Source organism: Podarcis gaigeae (assembly GCF_964106915.1).
Source record: "Podarcis gaigeae genome assembly, chromosome: 13".
Classification (NCBI taxonomy): domain Eukaryota; kingdom Metazoa; phylum Chordata; class Lepidosauria; order Squamata; family Lacertidae; genus Podarcis; species Podarcis gaigeae.
The window spans coordinates 53,639,145-53,651,588 of record NC_139689.1 but is presented as its reverse complement, the minus strand read 5'-3'; the positions used below and the strand labels follow the sequence as shown (position 1 = coordinate 53,651,588).

Genomic DNA, 12,444 nt, shown 5'->3' with positions numbered 1-12,444 from the left:
ATAAGGAAACCATTACGATTGTAACTAATGCCTTATCTCGGTGGGGAGGGGTGTTATGTAGTGAAGTTTCACCCTGGGCCAGCAGGGGGATACTGTATATAGTTTTCACTCAGGTCTGTAGATAGTTTTCACTCAGGTCCGCGTCAGTTATTTTAGGCGGGAACTCTGGGCTGTTGTTGCTACAATGTTGACAGCCGGCTGCCTATAAAAGCAGGCCGGCTGAGCTGTTTGCAGTCAGTTCTATTCCAGCTTACAAAATAAAGAGCTATTTGGAGAAGTCGCTGTGTCGTCTACTATGTCAACCCACAACTTAACACAAAGTGAATATATTAAATGCATGTCAGCTACAGAATTTTCACTAACGCAGAGACAGAGTATGTCTCACTGGCACGTGTGTGTGTGTGTGTGTGTGTGTGTGTGTGTGAAAGAGAGAGAGGGGCAGAGGACAAACCCACTGTGCCTGCCCAGCCCCTGCTGCCTCATGCTGCCCGCTGCGGATCTGGGGCGGGCGGCATGAGAAGAGTGCAACAGACACGCACCTCTTGATCCCAACCTCACCAGCAAAGGTAAGGTTGGGACTGAAGAGCACACGACTACCACATCCCCATGCCACCATCCCTGAGCAGTCTTGGAAGGCTGGGATCTGGGGAACATGGTGCAAGGAGGAAGCAACAGCCACACACCCCCTAACCATGTAAGATGCAGTCTAAGGGCTGTTGCATATGCAAGCCTTTAGGTCAAATGTTAAGAAACAATAATAAACAATAGCAAAAAGCTATAGATGCTAGCTGAGCACTGCCGCATGGGTAATATACTTTAAAGTACACAAAAATGTTGTCTTTTTTTTCACCTGTCTCATGACTTCCTAGTAAGTTACAGTAGATTGCAGTCTTAATGAGGTAAGTCAGGTACAGAAGCCTAGACCAACTCCCAAATTCTGATTTTAAGCGCTCATTATAGCTTCTGCTTGACCCCATCAATTTACCCCCAAATGTTTAAACACTGCATCTGTTTCTGAATCAATAGACTGGGGTTTGTTTTTTGGTTAACTTCTAATTCAGGTTCAACTGACTTTCAATAATTATTTAGATTCTGTTCCAGTTTGAAGGGGAAATGTGGTTGGCTCAGTCTGGTTTTCAATTCATGGCTAGTTTGACATCTTGCTTTAGTTTTTCCTTCTGGTTATACTTGTGGGATGTAAAACTGCAGTCAAGTACAACATTCCTACAGTGAACACGTTAGGGGATGTTTTGTACCACTCAGGAGCAGACTTCCTGTTTCCTCCTGAGCTGGGACAGACTTCCACTACATGTGACTCAATGAGGGTGTGTTGTGTTGTACTAGCATGGAGGAGCCCACGGCCTCCATGTTCTGATCAGTGTGTCTTCTCCATTTTGTATGTTGCTGTGTGTTTGGAGAAGTGACTGCTTGGTTGCAGTCACTTGGGACTCACTTCTTTATGGAATAGTTCTAGTTGTTATGTAACCTAAGCCTGCCTTCAGGGATATGTCTGTGAACCTGAATGAATCTGTGAGTAAACTACTGTACTTTTATATTAACATGAATCAGATTCTTGTGTTTATTCTTTTTTAAGAGGGATCAGAAGGGATTTTACCAGGAAGGAATCTTTAATAGTAAGACTCAGATGATCCAGCAACAAGCTGATCGCTGTGTAATTTAAAAAGGGGGATGTTTGGAACTCTGCAAGGATATGGAACTTGCTAGCACAAGTTAGGAAGGATATTATTAAATAATATATCCTCTCTTGCCTCCCTAATCATCCCCACAATACTGGGCAGACCAGAGACCCTAGAGAATTGCAGTCCGTTAAGAAGTGCTTTTGCACATGTAATTTTGACAGGTTTGGGACAGTTCCGATTAGTGTATTCCTTCTGCTGCTACAAAGCAATATCTGGTCCGGATAACTAGTTGGTGAAGTATTGTCTAAAAGTCTAGCTAGTGTTTGATGGCTCTTTTTCTTCTTTCAGCTAAGGCCCATTCCTTCTCTACTACACAGAGCACTGCACCACAACAAACGTTCAGCACGATGCTGGTTCCTACAGAATGAACTGAAGCAGGATCCTGGACTGGTAAGTTACTGGTTTAATTTGTTGTGATGAATTATTTCTATAACTGCACTGCAAAACATGGTGGTGCTAAGGAGGCAAAGAGCTTTTTTGATCCTTTTATGGGAAACAAAACCCAGCGTTTTACAAAAGCCTGTAGTTTGGAGTGTTAGGAAGCTGAATGTTTTTGAGTGTTGAAAAAGACTTCATTATATATGTCAGTCATTAATGCATATTTATTATTCCTCTCCTCTATCCAGTTAAATAAGTGGATATTTTCTGCTGGATTGGAACTGATCTCTAGGAGCATTGTTCTTAAAACATGTACCATGCTATGGGTATGTTTACAGCTAAAATTGGTTCTCCCTTCAGAGATTCCTGGGAATAGGAGGGTTGTTTTCGGAAGTGGAGGGGCTAGGGATAGCTAAAAGCCAAATTTAAATCCCCAGTCTTCTGTAGGGGAAGCCATGAGAGTTAAATGGGTATGTCTTATGAAGGCATTGTAAAGATATGTAACGAATGTGCCAGGTGAGGCTCCCTGGGGAGAGCATTCCACAAATGGGGAGCCACCGCAGAAAAGGCTGATTCTTGTGTTGCCACCCTCTGGACCTCTCATGGAGGAGGCACACAAAGAAGGGCTTTAGATGATGCTCTCAGGGTCCCAATTGATTCATTCAGGTAGAAGCAGTGAGACAGTCCTTGAGGTATTGCAGGTCTGAGCCACAACTGAACTTGGTGAGAAAAACAAGAGTGGAGGGGAAGCAGGCAGAGCTGGCATGAGTGAGTGGCAAAAAGCTTTTCTTTCCTTTTTGGGAAAGAATTGGGGGAATTGTTTTTTTGAAAGAAGAAAGATTTGTGTTATGGGACAGAAATTTGTGGGGAGGGGGCTCAGAGGGACAAAGAGAAAAACTTTTTGAATACAAGTGGGACAGAGGAATGGGAGTAGGGTTTGGCTTTGCATCAGAGCACGATAAGATCCCTGATGCACCGCAACCAAGGCCCACCTTGTCCAACATCCTATTTCAAATGGCTTCCAGCCACATGCCTATGGAAGATGTGCGTATGGAAGATAAGCATGGCGATGTGAAGATTACGACTCTCCTCTTGTCTATCATTTACTGAACATGGTTTTCATTTAGCTATCATAGCTGTCAGAGGGGGCATCCATAAGCGGAACTGGGACAGAGTAGGGAGGAGGATCTTTGGGAAGCAGCGCAACAAAGTCTGGGGAAATTTGTAGTGCTGCCACGGCCCCACTTCAGCTGCTGCTGTTTGTTACACACTATGCACAACTCCTTATCCAAGGAGCTCAGAGCAGCTTCTTCATGATGTTAGATATCCCATTTGGCCAGAACTGCTTAGTTTCAGCAACAGCATAGTTTTCCATAGTTGAACCTGAAGGTTATTTTGTAGATAAAATGCTGTGAAAGACAAGCAGTACATTTTTCTTGTAGCTCATTCTAGTAAAAGCTGCAGAAACATTAATCAAAGTGCATGTCTTACCCGGCAATGCTAATGGAATGTAGTAGCCCAGTGTTGAAATACTGAGTGAAATATGAGCAGTTCACAGAAGGCTGTTCTTGAAGGCTGGCTGCTTAATGCATGTGCAGTCCACCTTTTCACCCTCCAGAGCTGTCTCCGCTGCTGCTGCTGCTGCTGCTGCACCCATTCTCTCTCCATCCATTGACTGCCCTGCGCTGCCATCCATCTCGTCTCTGCAGTTTCCATGTGCTGATCTGCCCCTTACCTGACACCCACTACGGCCCTTCTTGAGCCCTTCAGTTTAGCTCCCTCCCTCTCTTTCACTTCTTATCCGCCCAGTGCTGTGAGCTGCCATGCCCTGCGGGATCAGTCCTGTCTAGTCCAGTGCCCTGTTCTCACAGTGGCTAACCAGATAGATGCCTGTGAGAAATCTGCAAGCAGGATTTGAGCACAAGAGCGCTCTCCCATTCTGTGGGTTCCAGTCAGCACCAACCCTCATATGAGGAAAGGTGAGGTGACTGCCTCAGGCGGCAGGATCCACAGGGACAGCAGATCCTGCCTCCAAGTAATGCATTGCCCACTGCTGCTGCTGCTGCCGCCCAGTGGCGCCAATGACTGCACACTTCTTGGAAGACGGATCTGCCTCCCCACATTTACAGTGGCCTCTTGACAAAGAGGAGGTCCTGCTGGTCTCCCCCACCGTGTTCCTGTTATGGATCTTTATCCCCCCCCCCCCCCGGTTCTTGATGTAGATCTTCACTCACCGCTTCTTGGCTGGAGGGGGGCATTTTGTGGTTTGTCTCAGGTACCAAAATGTATTGGGCCAGGCCTGTTTCCAGCAACTGGTTTTCAGGTGTGGTTCCACCAGCATATGAGTTTTCTGCGGGCAAATCCCCTCTCTCCTGGTGTGTGTGTGTGTGTGTGTGTGTGTGTGTGTGTGTGTGTGTGATCCACCTCTCCTAACCCCTCTAGCTGGCAGATTTGGTAGTTTGGATTGCTCTTCAATAAGTTGATTTTTCTTTTCAAAATTGCAATGAATTATGTGTATGTCCAAGTTACTTTTTTGTGTTTTGTAGTCATCTTGATATCTTAGTACATCCATCAAAGCTGACAAATAATACATCGGACTAGTGTGAAAAAAATACTATATTTAAATGTTTTATTAATAATCTTATTATTCTTGGGTAATAGAGTTTAGCAGGGTTTTTGTATTCCACTGTATGCATTGCCAGAAATTTGTGCCAGCTTCTGCCATTTGTCTTCAGCCAGTGCACTGAATGCTTAGTATGACTTTACTAGTCTGAAAAGACAATTTGTAACCTGAAATAAGCAGCCCAGGCATTTGTTCGTCTAACAGTTTTGATGAATGCATCCTGTGTTTCTTTAGTAAGGAAAATACAACACCTTATAAAATACTTCTTCTACAAAACTCTGCAGAGTGAGACTGAATGAAACTGAATTACCAAATGCATATGTTGTATCATTTGTGGCCCACCTCCAGAGATGGAGCCTAATGAAAGACAGTGGATTCCTGAACACTCAGAGAGATTTTCCAGAGGATCAGGCAGGTGATCCTGTTGTGACTCTAGTCTCGCTGTGGAATAGCAGGCTGCAAAGGCCATTAGCACCGTTGCCTCAGTCCTGAGTACCCTCTCTGGTGCTGTGGAGCCTGTTCTGCCTCCTGGTGCTCCAGGGGCCAGCAGACAATGGAACAGGCTGAGCAATGGCTGGAACACTAAATGGTGTTGCAGGCAGTGGAAGAAAGACTCCAGTGCATCCTCAGGTAGTCATGCGGCAGAACGTATTTTGGGTGGTATGGGTATAGTCAACACCTGCTATAGTGGAGGGAGCCTTGCAATCCCTCAGAAATCCCCTGTGACCTTTTTGCCCAAAACCTTTGCGGATAATGTCCCTTGACTTAGCACAGTTTTCACAGCAAACCCAAATGAAGCATCCATCACTGCCCAACTCTGGGATCATTTTCAGTTGATGCTGCCTGGTGATGCAGAAGTGTTGCATCACAGCTGTTTTTGTAAATCCAGTTGCTGCAGTGATGGAGCAAGGGACAATGACAATAAAGATATCGTATCGACAGGAGTGGGGGTCGGGGTGCAGGGACTAAGGATGGGACCCAAAGCTGCCATGGACTGGAAGTTCCACAACTCCACCTTCGGATAATGCTCATGCCGGGTTCCAAAAAAAAATGCTACTAAAAGGACTGGTTAACCGGTCTGGAGGAAGGATGAAAAGCATGAAGAACTTCAATAACTTTTCTCTTCCTTAATTGGAATCATGCCAGTTAACATTTAGGTGCAACCAAAGTGAAGCTATTTGTAGTAGGAGTTTAGAGAATGATTCAATAGAAATTAGTCTGACTTAGAAAAGTTTTTTTCTAAAATTGCTTTTATTGTTACAAGAATAAATAAATGTAATTGTTTCTTAGCAGTATCTACACTGCAAATGTTATAGTGGTTTTATTTATCCATTTAATTATCATGATTTCCCTCCTAGTATTTTGATAAATGCAACTGAAATGAAGGTGCAGATGATTGTGTTAGGGTCCCAAAACCTACCTGCAAAGAATCAAAGTTCCCAGAAGGGGACTGTAAATTTGACATCAGTCAACTACACCACAGTTACACAATTACCGTTGCAAGCCCAAACATGTCTACTCAGAAGTAAATCCTATTGAATTCAGTGGCATTTACTCCCAGGTAAATTGGGTTGAGATTGCAGCTTAGGTGTTTCACAAGTTAACTGGGATGACCTTCAATTATTCTCTGTTTAATTTTCCCCATCCCATCATACAAAACAGATGATTGGTCAGGGCTTGGTAATTGGTAATTGTTCATGTTTCTGGTGAATGTGGAATGCCTGGTACAGGAATGAAGGAACTGGTGAGCTCTGTCCTCACTGTGTGTGTAAAGAAATTAAAATTCTCAGATGTGAGGAAATATGCTCTTTGAACTCATAATTGTCACTCAACTCATATACAGATATACTTCTAAATATTTTTCCCCAAAATACTGTATTTTGTACATGTAAATAATGTTTTGATACTGTTTTTCTTCTACATAATTAATAAAAAACCTTTTTACAAACACTAATACACACAAACACATTATAGTATTAAGCAAAATTAAGTACAGTATGCAACATATATATGCCCTTTAGAAAGTAAGGGCAAAACAAATGCCAGTTGTGAATTTCAACTTCTTGTTAATTTTGAGAACCTGCTTGCTTTGTGTAGTTATTAAGAAGTAGTTGGCATCCTTCATCTCCACATGGACAATTGTGGTGCATTGTATTTTCTTAAGAACATGGGTGGGGGGACGTCTTTAAAAAAGTGGCAGACTTTTCTTTTTCCTGACCCTAACAATTAAACATTACAGCAATATACATTACTTCAGACTTTAAAGGCCACGACTATTTTAAGAAGTCTGAAAGTAATGCTCAGGCACTGCCTAGAGTGTTGTTGCTCCGCTCAACAGAGGCCATGGGTATATAGTGTTTCATAATATAAAGCACCTTCTTCTTTTTTGCCATGCATGAGCAGTTGAAACTCCACATTGTTTTTCTGCACAGTTGTCGCTGCCATTCAGAGCTGTATCAGGGCAAACATTAAAACAATGCTACTTGATACTAGAACAGTGGCGATGGCAGGGTGCTTATATATATCGATGTAACATGAATTATAGTTGTTGTTGAAAGCGTTCTGAAGAACAATTGCAGGTGCTAGTTGTCCTTGAACCCAAAATAGCTACTACACAGAGAACTGGATGCTTGTTTGATGGTTCAGGGCATATTTTTATAATGACATCTTCAGCTCATGGCAACTGTAAGGTCTTGCTGTATTCATAATACTTCCATCTGCTCACATAATCCTTTGTGCCCATTGAGTGTTCCAACTCTTCCCTTGCCCTGAATAAAGAAAAGCAGAGCTGCCCACTGATTCACTATTTTTCTTTGGCCTTGGGCGCATTTTCCTACTCTTCCTCTCATCGGCTGCAAGCAACAACATTGGGGCTCTCCAGTCATTAATGCTTGCAGTGGTTGTTCAAACTGAGAGGTGCCATGAGCACTCAAGGGCTTTCTGTACGTAGAAGAACCCAAGCTGGCTAGACTGTTAAATTGGGGTGTGGGGTATTTCCTCCCAATCCAAGCAATAGCTTCAAAAGTGGGATTCTTCCTGAGAACTGGAGCAGGCGTGGAAAGGGCTAAATCCCCCTTCATATCTGCTGTGATTCTTGCAGTTATAAGCTCCCCTCCACACAGAGGCTGTTCTGTTAAGTAAAAAAAACCCAACACATTAAATGTTTGGTTTGGCTCCTTTGTAAACCAGATCCTTGTTGCAAATCTGTTTGACCTTTGCGGTGAAATTGCTGCTGAAGCTTTTCTGCATCCAACATGGATCTTTAAATTTCAGTTTCACCTAAATATCATGGCTAATTGCCACCAAACATATATTTATCTGTGCTTTAAAAGCAACAAACAAACAAAAAAACAAACAAACAAACAAACAAACAAACACAAAACAACTTACCGGTATGACAGTAAATTCTAAAACGCCAATTATCTGTTGTTGACTTCCTTATGTCAGTTCTGAATCTTCTGCCTATCAGTTGTAATTGGTGGCCACCAGTTCCATAGTTCTGAGAGGGGATGAAACAACACTCTTTCTCCATGCAATTTGTCATTTTATAAACATCTTATCCTTCCCCTTCTTTGTTTCCCTTCCCTATGTGTATGTGTGCTTTCCTGTCCTCTTGTTCCAGCCACTCTGTTCTTTTCCCCACTCCCCCTCAGTTGTGTCTCAATACTCCATGCCACTGAGCTTTTCATAGTTCTGTTTTGGGGTCCCCTCTCCACCCACCCCCCACAGATTGTGTGTGTGTGTGTTCCTTAAGTTTACTGCGAGTCTGCTGGTACTTCTCTCTTGTGTGTTGGTGGTATGGTTTAAACTTTGTAAACATTGCCATGGAAAACCTTAGATCCGTATTAGTATATAGATAAGAAGTTGGTGGGCTGTGAGAAATTGCATGGGAGGGGGAGAGGACAAACAGCTGGGGAAATCCCCTCCCTGCTTCAAGTGCAACAGCAAGAGATTACTGAGCTCAGGGACTTCCTCCTCATCTAGCCCTCATCTCGCTATAATAATAGAAATGCTATATATTGTTGACTGCTGAGGTCTGGGAAGTGGATACAGAAATACTGTATTCTTAAGCTTCCTTTCCCAGGAGCTTCCATTATAACAATGATGGAGCAATTCCCTAGGTGCGGGGGAGGCCACCAGCATGGATGGCCAAAGGAACAGATTTATTCATGGAGGATAACTCTCCCCACAGCTATTAGAAACACGATAGCTAAGTTGCACAAATGCAGTACAGTGGTACCTCGGGTTAAGTACTTAATTCGTTCCAGAGGTCCGTACTTAAACTGAAACTGTTCTTAACCTGAAGCACCACTTTAGCTAATGGGGCCTCCCACTGCTGCTGCGCCGTCGGAGCCCGATTTCTGTTCTCATCCTGAAGCAAAGTTCTTAACATGAAGCACTATTTCTGGGTTAGTGGAGTCTGTAACCTGAAGCGTATGTAACCTGAAGCATATGTAACCCGAGGTACCACTGTATAACTCTTGAGTTCTGGATGCTAATGGCAAACCATGGAGGACCGTTCCCTTCCTACTCTGCTTGTCAGAGGCACCTGGCTGCCTGACAACGGAAGCCACGCTGAGCTGGATGGACATGTTGGTCTGATTCCAGCAAGACAGTGTTTCAAGTCTGCTTGGCTGCTCATCTTTGGCACAGCATTCCCACCCTCAGGGAGCTTGTGAGGCTCTTGCAGCCTCTGGAGGCTTGCTCAGAAGCCGCTGTCCATTCAGCACTCTGTTCTTTGCCTTCTGAAGAGATTCTGGCTGTATACAGACAATGGGTTTTCAGAAGCCGCATTGTACAGTTGTCATCGCTTACATTATGCATGTGGTTTTTGTGTCCTGCTAAGCCTGTGTTTCTGTTGTGTTTCAAGCTGTAGTGTGATGATACTACTGCAGTAATGTTTGGATAGGTGTCTGTTGGGTAGGGCTCACAAGGAGCAGAACGCTCTCCCTGCATATAGTTACATGGGTTTGTATTATTTAATCACTTTGAAAGGATGGGTGCATATCTAAGAGAGAGGGCTGGTGGTAGCTCTGGTCCCTGTCCACTTCCCCTCCCCTTCTTTATTGGAAACTGGACCTGGTCTGTCTTGGCTTGCTTTGCTTTGCTTGATCCTCCTTTGTTCCACTTGACTCTGTTTGTGGGAACCTGAGCTCTTACTGTGAATGTCCTATTTGGACAAGGACACTCGTTCTTCTGGAGCTATCGTCTGGAGCAAAACAACCTTGTGTGGCCATCCAGAGCAGTTGTAAGGCATCCAAAAACTTCCTGACACTGCCACATTCCCACTGATATTCTAGCAGGAAATATGGCACGGTCAGGCAGTACCAGCATGCCTTGCACCTGTACTGTGCTGTTGTACGAGGTATTTTTTCAAAGCCCAAAAAGAGAAAGGGGGGGGAGAACCTCAGCAAGGTAAGCCAAGCTCTTCCTCCACCAAAAAGTTCAGTGAAATTCACCCACTGCCTCCTGAAAGAAGCAGAAATCCCATTCAGTTTTGTGAGGAAAGAATTCAGCCTTACTTTAAATGCAACTACTTTCTGGAAACATCCCTGGAGGTTGGAACACAACAGCCTGGAGTACTCCTCCTTGAGCTACTCCAGAAGGATACCATGGTCAATGGTATCAAGAGCCCAAGAAGAGCAAGTAAGGTCACACTCACCCATGTCATCAACATGGGTGACCAAGGCAGTTTCAAAGCGACGACAGTACCCTGAAAGCAAGACTGTCATGAATCCATATACAGTATTGTATCCTCCAAATGTTTCTGAAGCTGGAAGCCACCACCTTTTTGAAACCATTGTCTAAAAAGGGGCTGTCTGTCATAAAACCATTTTGCTAGCAGGAAGTTTCAATACTCTGGAAATTTGAACTGAAACGAGGCCTCTTTGTTCCTCCTTAAGATCATCATGCAGCCAGTTAAATTCCAGACACATAAAATCATGTTATTTTAGGCCCAATCGTAGACCTTAAGATAATTATTTCTTAAACCATTGTCAGGAGTCAGGGAAGCAGAAAAAGGCAGCAACGGTATTTCCCAGGGCAGAGCTGCTTGTTGCACGGTCCTCTGTGTCTGTTTCCCCCTGAGGGTTTTTCTTTTATTACGTGAAGCGAGCTTTCACAAGGATGAGGGGACTGTTTAATTATTTCTTTCCTAGCAATGTATCTGTTTAAAATAGACCACCCCTGGCTCTCTTTCTCTCCAAGGGTTAGAAGGTATGGGGCCTGGATCTGTTATTTCTCTAGGAGAAAAGCGGCTCCTTGTGGTTTTGAACAGCTAAAAAGGAGAGAAATGAAGGGGTAATAATAATAATAGCTGTTATTATTATTAATAATAATTTTTTGTATCCAACCTATCAAACTTGGTTGCCCCAGCCCCTCTGGATGGCTTCCAACAGAGTACACAAAAGCAGCAGCAGCAGCAGCAACAACAACAACAGAACAACACAGATTAAAAGTGTCACAGAAGCTTTACCTGATAAAATTAAGCCCCTGAGGGAAAGAATCACTAAACTACATGGAACTTACAGTTCCCCTCTTAACTTATCTCACTTGGATCCCATCCACTCTAGTAATATATATGTCTCATATAGCACAGTAAGTGACATTTCATGTTGAGCTTTTTTTGAACTTGGCAATAGATGAAAGTCACTATACTTGCATGCAAACATTTTTGACAGGGTCTTTTTGGATGTGTGTGTGTGGAGGCAGGAGGACTACCTGTGATTGCCTTTTGTTGAGTGTTTGAGAGCTGGCCCAACACTCCTCTCCTCCCTGCCATGGGGAGAACAGAATGACCAAACACATTCAGATGCCTGCAAAACCTATCCTTTTGGTCATTAACTTCCCTCCCAAAATTTACAGGATTGGGGAGAGGGTGTGCCAGCTATAGCAGGGATGAGGAACCTCAGGCCCCGAGGTCCATCGCACCCTCTGGGCACCTCTCTCTGGCTCTCAGAACTCTTCACCGCCCATGCCCAGGCCATGCCACTCTCCTTAGGCCACAGAGCCTTCACAAGCCTGCTCTATACCTTCCTCTCGTGTTTTTGCCTGGCTGGAGTGTGGTAGAAGATGGAGAGTTGTGTATGTAGAAACCTCTGGCTTTTGCATGGCTGAAACATGCCACACTATACAAGGTGAAAGAGGCATATATTGCTCCACCCACTTCTTGCCTCTGCCACTGCTCACCACTAGCATGCGTTTCTCCACCTCTGAGCAAGAAGGTTGTCCCCTGGTCCAAGAGATGCTCCCCCCGCAGGGAAGAAGAGGGAGTGATGATCAAATCAGGAACAGGGCGGGGGGGGGCATGAAGATCAACCTTATCCATTGGTTGAACTGGGAATCAAAGGCCATTGCGGGTAGGAAAGGGGCCTGCTCCGAATCGCATGAAGTGGCTGCAGAGCCCTGGAGACCCCAGAGGGCAGCCCCCGCCATTTCCTCCCTAGGGGTGGAAGGAGGCCAACTGCGCCTTTAACTCACTGAGAGGCTGCTGTGGAGCTGGCACTGGGAGGACTGCTGAGGGGACAGCAGATCTGGCCTCCAAGGAGCCTGCCATAGCCATTGCTGTCACTACAGCAGCAGCAGTGGGTGATGCATTCCTTGGGGGCATTCCTTGCTGCTCCTGTGGTTCCTGCCGCACCTTGCCTCATGTCTGGGCTGGTCCTGCCAGAAAGGATTCCCAAGCAGACCTTTTTTCAGGTTCCCTGCTGCATGCACTCAGATGGTTTCTTTTCATAAAGGCAG

General features: G+C 44.5%; 1 protein-coding gene across 7 annotated transcripts in view; it reads left to right on the top strand.

The window, feature by feature from the left end:
• LOC310830079 (poly(rC)-binding protein 3-like) overlaps window positions 1-12,444 on the top strand; it is a 238,217-nt gene that overhangs the window by 73,878 nt on the left and 151,895 nt on the right. For all 7 annotated transcript variants that reach the window (XM_083709602.1, XM_083709613.1, XM_083709608.1 and 4 more), the window contains exon 2: window positions 1,989-2,090. The gene's annotated coding sequence lies outside the window, so the exon portion shown is untranslated. The remainder of the gene's footprint in view (window positions 1-1,988; window positions 2,091-12,444) is intronic.